The sequence below is a fragment of the Penaeus chinensis genome, chromosome 18, assembly GCF_019202785.1.
Source record: "Penaeus chinensis breed Huanghai No. 1 chromosome 18, ASM1920278v2, whole genome shotgun sequence".
In the NCBI taxonomy this organism is placed as follows: Eukaryota; Metazoa; Arthropoda; class Malacostraca; order Decapoda; family Penaeidae; genus Penaeus; species Penaeus chinensis.
This window is the reverse complement of record NC_061836.1, coordinates 32,003,960-32,011,459: the sequence shown is the minus strand read 5'-3', so window position 1 is coordinate 32,011,459 and position 7,500 is coordinate 32,003,960. Positions and strand designations below refer to the sequence as shown.

Sequence of the window (7,500 nt, the reverse complement as noted above, 5' to 3'; positions counted from 1 at the left end):
TGATGTTTAGCCGTTGATAGGCCTACAGTGTTTCGGTAGACTTTTTTGCAACCTAAATATCTGTAGTTAACCCATAGGTATTTGCTATAGTAGCCTTAAGTTCTTGCATATCACAGTGCAAGAGAAGCAAATAACTGAAACAGAGTAACGTGTAGTGAAACGGATTCTTCAGATGGATGTGTTGAGACAAAATGCTGTATTTGTGAGTAGTCACCAGGTTCGTCTCGTCTTAAAGATTTGGTTCCCTGCAGTATTATCCCCATTTGTTAACCTCCCCGAGGTCTGTGATGACTTATACAATAAATTGCTATCAGCTCAATATGTAAAAGTTCAAAACGAGATATCGTCATGAAATAAAGACAGACATTTGCATGAATGACAGGGTGAAGAGTTTTGGTGTAAATCAAATTGATAAAAAAAAAAAAAAAATGTTTTGACATACAGTTTTCAGTCACTGCCTAGTTTGGTGAGCTGAATATAGCTTCAGTGAGTTATGGGGTTATGAACAAGCATATATGTCCGAAAATATGTTCACAGATGCACACGTGTACACAACACGTTTTTTCCCATGCATGTGTGTGAGTGTGTGAGTGCGTATGAAAACAAAAAGATAAAATGTGATACCTATTTTGCTTGTTATGTTTGCTAATTCCTCTGAACCATTTCCATAAACCGACATGCCCTTAGACTCAGCCTCCACCCCCCACCCCCACCCACCCACACTTAGGATGCAAACACAGGCTAATCCTTAACCTCTCACACTCCGTCTGTACTAAACCACATATCACTGTATTATACCGAGCCATACCTTGTACCTTGAGAATTTTATCGCTTTTCTCTTGGTCTTTGTATCTACTGCTGTTGCTTCTCTGTAAACAATCACAACTTTTTATGTCTCTTGGTTTTTTTTACCATAAGGAGATGAAAGTTAATATTTTAATTTTGATTTAGTGGTGTCTTGTACACTGGTACCACAGCGGATATTCCTTTGCATTATTGAAACTATAAATCAACCTTTTTTTTTTTACAGCATATCATCTGTTTTTTTGATCGATCACCTTCACAAAACCAGTTCCCGTTCATGTAAAGACCACCCTCTCGAATTCCCTTAAAAGAATGGTTCCCCTCAAACATTTTTTTTTTTTTTTTTTCCTCCTCAGAGAATGGTTTCCCCACAGAGCATTGCTTCCCCTTAGATCCCCCCCCCCCCCCCCCCACACACACACAGAGAATTATTCGCCCCTCAGAGCATTTTTGTGTTTTCTGAAGCCTCCTCGTCCTCCTGAAGACGTGTGCCTCTGAGAATGTATGCGTCGTGGCCCCTTAACCCTCACCGCCAGTGACTCTGCTCAAAACCTCCATTTTTCACACATATGCCTTGATATTCCCTCGTTCACTGCATCTCGAGACCAACATTTTACATAATGGTGTCCTTGTCGATATTCCTTCACACCTTTTTTGGAACTTCTTTGAAAGTGGCAATCCCTGTAGCTCAGTCCACCAGTTATCTAATCCTTGTATAAAGCACAGTTAACGATGTAGATACTTTCTGAGCCAGTTCTTAAACAAGCTTTCACTTCATTTCCTTTCCTTGTTAGTTTATCTTTGTTTTATTGTTAATTCTTTTGTTTTTATTCTTTATTGTTTCGCGTCGCTGGCCACTTTACTCTTTGTCTTGAGACTTATACTGTTTATTTTATGAGTGATTAATGAGTTACTTAAAGATCTATTTCATCTATTAGGTAATGATTTTATAGCACACCTTGAAGTAAGAACACTATATAATCGACTAAGAACTTCAATTGGATTAATTGATTAAGCAATTAGCAGGGTTTTGTTTTGATGTTTTTAGTTTCAAAGAATATTTCCCAATTTCTGGAGCCCTCGAAGCTTGACCGTGCTGGAAGCGGCGGCAGCGAGATCCCCTGTTGAGAAATCGGTTCATTAACGTGAATTGTGTTTATCAGAGTAATATGAGATTAGACATTATACTCTCTTTGCAGTTTTTTTCTTCTTATCTTTTTTTTTTTTCATTTAGGCTTTTTCTTTTGATTGGCGATTTACTCTACTATAAAAAAATCTCTTTCAAGAACTGACGCCCTGATAAAGAAACCCGGAATTGTCGCGTAAATAGTCAAGGCGAGTAATCTTTTTTTACATTAAAATGGACATGTATTGTACATATACATTTATGTTCAGTATGAGCTGAAATAAATTTTGATAGCCCATGTATCCCGGTTTCTTCATCCTTGTTATATGTAGATTTCTTCAAGCAGATTTGCCTTCGACTGAAAAAAAGAGGAAAGATTTTTTTTGAAACTGAATCGTGTGATTATATTTTATATTCAAATTCAGTATGTTATAAGAAAGTGAAGAGCTTTTGGTTAGGAAAAAATAATTCTGGATGATAAGGAATCTGAAGGTAAGTGAACAACTGTATTTGTGAATGATTTAGTGAAACAGGTCTAGAAATTATAGTTAAGATATGTAAAATAATCATGACGTATGAACTTAGTATGAACAATAAGGGGCAGCCTCTACATACGGAAAGGGGGAAATTTAAGACTCAAAATAAGTGAAAAAAAATGAAGTACCAAAAATACTGAACCAGATAGACAAAATGGGTTATGAATGTTTATGTACTCACAGGTAAAAATAATTTGTATTCCAAAATAAAGAAATGTTTATATTATGGGGAAGTTATCACATCAAAATATCAAAATAAAGATGCAATGAGTTCAAGTTAATTTCTGAAGAAAAAAAAACATGTACCTGAGAAGCGTAAGATTTTGATTAAAAAAAAAAAAAAAAAAAAAAAAAATATATATATATACAGAATATATGCATCTACACAAAAATATACTTTCTCTTTTCTCTGAAACTCTCTAAAAGTCAAACACACTTCCTTCACTCTCTGTTGGCTTATACACATGTGTATGTATATGTATATGCATACACATATGTGTATGTATATACATGTAAATTAGAAGCAGGGTTGTGGTGAATATCTTGATTATTACATAATGTTTCGAGGAATTACATCACCATCATCAGACTAGGAATAATAAACATAAAAACATAAAAAAAGAAACAACGATAAAAATAGTTCTTAAAATAAACAATATGAATGGGTAACATAATATTACCTAAACAAGTGAGAACTGCTTGTTACGGTTATTGCAATACACCGTAAACGATTGAATGACTGTACTGCTGTTGAGCTCGGATTTCATCTTGTAGATATACAAGATTCTGAGATGATATGGTCGAGTCTGTTAGATGTTGTGGACAGAATTCTTAAATCATTGTGCGTGAAATGATGATTTGTGTGAATGCTGGTGGACAGCTCAGAAGGAAGATCTGCTCAGAGGTAGGCTAATTCCTGTCGGAATTAACCATATGTTCAAGTATTCCATGTTTGAACCATTGTGTAGATGATCCATTATACGTAGGATTATCTGGGTCAATTAAATATATATACCATATATGAATATAGTTCTGAAGGCAGAGACATTCTCTTCTTAAACAAAGAGTTGATATTATAAGGGTTAACAATAACCATGTTGAAATTGATTTGTGGGAACGATTTTTTTATGAATGGTGAAGCTTAAAAAGTTATGTACTTCGTTTCTTTAGAAGCAGTATGATTTATTTTGTGGATGGACATAATTTATTATCTACGAATGATCTAAGAGTTGTGCAAAAAGAAAAAAAAAAAAAAAGTCAGGGTATCATTGTAATTAAATTCCCTGTCAAACTAGATCCAGGTGAAGCATATGTTAAATGCTCTATTAATTAGAATGATGATACTGTTAATTTTATATTTCATGGGTGAGAAACTTAAATATTTCCCAAACCAATGAAAGTAGGTTTTCTGTAAACCGTAGTAGAATTTCTTCAGATTCAAACTATATGAAAAGTCCTTCCTTTCAACAAACATCAATAAATCATGGCTTTTCAAACTAATTGACTGTGATATCAAAAGACAAAGCAGAAACTAATAACCATGTCCTTGGCTTAAAATCAAAAGACAGTTTCTTTGATTTTAAATGCCTTTCTACATTCATAAATATAAATGTAGAGAGAAGACCGTCTTATTTTGAAGAAATCCTTCTGAGTTAAAAAAAAAAAAAAAAAAAAAAAAATGGGCATTGGCGTGAATAAGGCCGATGCATAATCACTTGGTTTGGATTTTAGTCTACGAACCCGAAAATTATGTCATGGCAATTTTTTTGTTAATTTCGAGAGATCTGTCATATGCCAAAAAAATATAAAATAGTTACAGTTAAGTTTTCAACAAAATATCTGCACTTGCTAACAATATGTATGTACAGCATTGTAGAGAATGTATGCACAGAAAGACCTAGACCCCACAAAACAACATACCAAGGTTCTTCAAAATTTAAAAGATGATGAAAACATTGCAACAACTAGACCAGACAAAGGGAAATACGTTGTATTTCTTCTACTACTTCTAAATGTCGACCTAGCCAGCCACCTCCTCAAAGTTAAAGATAAATTAAATAGTATGGCCTCTAAAAGAAACCATCAACGAAGCCACATATAATTCCATTTTTGTTTCTGGTTCTAGACCCGGATGTTTATATGGCCTCCCCAAAGTTCACAAGATTGGTACACTCTTAGGCCTATCATATCCTCAATTAATACATTTAATTATAATCTTGCTATATTCCTAGTCCAAATCATCCAACCCTTAACCACAAATGAGTACACCGCTGCCAACACTTTGGAATCCGTGAAAGAATTCAAATAACTTAGCATTGAAGATTCAACAGGAATGGCCAGCTTTGACGTTGAATCTTTGTTCATTAACGTTCCTTTGTTAGAAACTACACAGTTAATCTCAGACCCCATATCAGATAAATCCATTTTTGTCCGAACAGAAAACAGTTTAATTCCTTTTTGAATGTTGCCACAAGAGATTCTGTTTTTGCTTTTGATAACCAACTATATACTTAAATAGCCGGCATTGCTATGGGTTTACCTCTTGGCCCAAGTTATGCCAACGCTTTCTTAAGCCATCATGAATATAAATGGTTGAAAAACTTCCCAGGTAATTTCAAACCAATATTCAACAAAAGGTGTATTGATGACATGTTTCTTTCAATTTATCTTATCTGAATGAACAACATCCAAACATTAAGTTTACGTGTGAAACAGAACAGGAAAACAAAAGGCGTCGTTTGTATGCATCATAAAAGTTAATTCCTGATTAAAGTTAATCCAAATCCACAGTACTTGCACTGAAGATGCAAGTCACACTGCCAGGCGCACGAGTCAATACGATTATCAGTGAATCTGCTGTTTTACATGAAAAAGCAGGTATCTGTGTAATGGCATTCATCCTCTACAAGTTTCATATCATACGCTAATGTTGATAAGGAAACGTTTGCTACAGAGGAAAAACATATATACATATATGCTAGTCTAGTATTGCACCCTCCCGATATGTATGTGACAGTAAAAATTAAACTATATAAATGGCTTCAAATAGCCTATAAATATTACAGACAACCGAAGTGAAGGCGTCAAACAAAAAAGAGATGCTCGTAATATCAATTAATATTCATGGGAGATTTCTCCGAGAGCTCTTGTTCGTGTGTGATCGCACAAACTTAAATTTGTTAGGTTGTTACTAGCGAGGATCATGATAACAAATGTCCACGCATTTTTTTTCTTTGAATTTGAAAGCTAATTGCGATGTTATTAAAAGCTTTCTTTTTTATTCAATTAATATATTGCATAAATTGGGAATGTTTTTCCAACCTGGAAATAAGATCGCCTTTTTGTCTTCGTAAACTCTGGAATTCTCTGAGATTTTCTTTTCGTTTTTCTTTCCAATATGGTGGTGGCAGGCTAAAAAGGGGGGGGGGGTGGTGAAGGGGGTAAATTTGTTTCATATCAATAAAATCCAAACGGTCTTACCGATTTTCTTCAAAATTGGGTATTTTATTCAATTTAGCATTCTAAATCTTTGGTGTAAAATTTGTGGAAATTCCCAGATGCCCCCCACAATAAGCTTTTTACAACATACGTTTCTTGTGTAACACTATTGGCCCACACTGCTGCACACTTTGCAATAAAAAACACAGCATAAACATCGATAAAATCCTAAGAGATTGATGCGAGCTTTTTTTTTTTTTGGGGGGGGGGGGAGGAAACTAAGGCAAATTTCGAAAGAGAATTTCCACAAATTTTATACTAAAGATGTAGAATACTAAAATTAACAAAATATGCAATTATGAAAGACAATCGGTGAGACAGTTTGGATTTTATTGATATGGAACAAATTTACCCCACTTTACCCCCCCCCCCTCATTTTTAGCCTGCCACCACCATTTTGAGTTCAAAAGTAAAGCCTGGTTCGGAAGTTGATTAAATTTAATCCTGCACGCTGCCAATGCGCATGTGCATTAGAGATCCATCTTAAACTTTAATACTGGATTAACGTTTGTGGCGTGTGCAGAAAACGCCCCAACTTCCCTTTCTTGATACACTGGTATTCAAAGAAAACGGACGCCTTTCTTCTAGAGTTTACAGAAAGCCTACGTTCACTGGTTTTGGAATGAACAATTCAAGTTTCTCACCTATGAAATATAAAATTAACAGTATCACCACTCTAATCAGCAAAGCATTTAACATATGATCCACCTAGATTCAATTTGACAATGAAATAAAGTTCTTAATTATTTCAAAGGCAACGTATACCCTGACGTTTTTTTTTACAAAACTTTTAGATCATTCTTAGACAATAAACAATGCCCATCCACAAAAAAAAAAAAAAATACATACTGCTCCCAAAGAAACCAAGTACATAAAATTACCGTATCTCGGAAATGTAAGCTTCACTAATTGTATACAATCACGTGAGAAGAGAATGCCTCCAGAACCATGTTCAAATATTGCATATATTTTGAATTGTCCTAGATGTAATGCTAGGTATATTGGATCATCTACACTATGGTTCAAATATAGAATACTTGAACATATGGTTAAATCTATAAGAACTAGCCTACCACTGAGCAACCCCTTTTCAGCTGTCTGCCAGCATTCACACACAGATCACCATTTTACTCCCAATGATATCAAAATTATGTCCACAACATCTAATAGACTCGACCTTATCATCTCAGAATCCTTGTACAGCGACAGGATGAAACCCGATCTCAATAACAGCACAGCCATTCAATTGTTTACGGTGTAATGCAATTATCGTAACATGCAGTTCTCACTTCTTTAGGTATGTCGCTTCCTCTTAAACATTATTTCTAACCCTTTTCTTTTTGTTACATTTTGTTACCCATTTATTATTGTTTATGTTAAGAACTATCTTTGTCGCTGTTTCTTTTTTATCTACTAATGTTTTTATGTTCATTATTTCTAGTCTGATGATGGAGATGTAATTCTTCGAAATGTTACGTAATAATAAGATGTTCACCACAACCCTGGTACTACTTTTCATTCTGCGTCTACGTTTCC

At 34.6% G+C, this 7,500-nt stretch overlaps 1 protein-coding gene across 6 annotated transcripts in view; it reads left to right on the top strand.

The window, feature by feature from the left end:
• Window positions 1-2,228, top strand: part of LOC125034811 — a 37,055-nt gene extending 34,827 nt beyond the window's left edge. For all 6 annotated transcript variants that reach the window (XM_047626804.1, XM_047626803.1, XM_047626802.1 and 3 more), the window contains one exon: window positions 1-2,228. This exon is cut by the window's left edge and continues 1,149 nt beyond it. The gene's annotated coding sequence lies outside the window, so the exon portion shown is untranslated.
• Window positions 2,229-7,500: the final 5,272 nt, after the last annotated feature.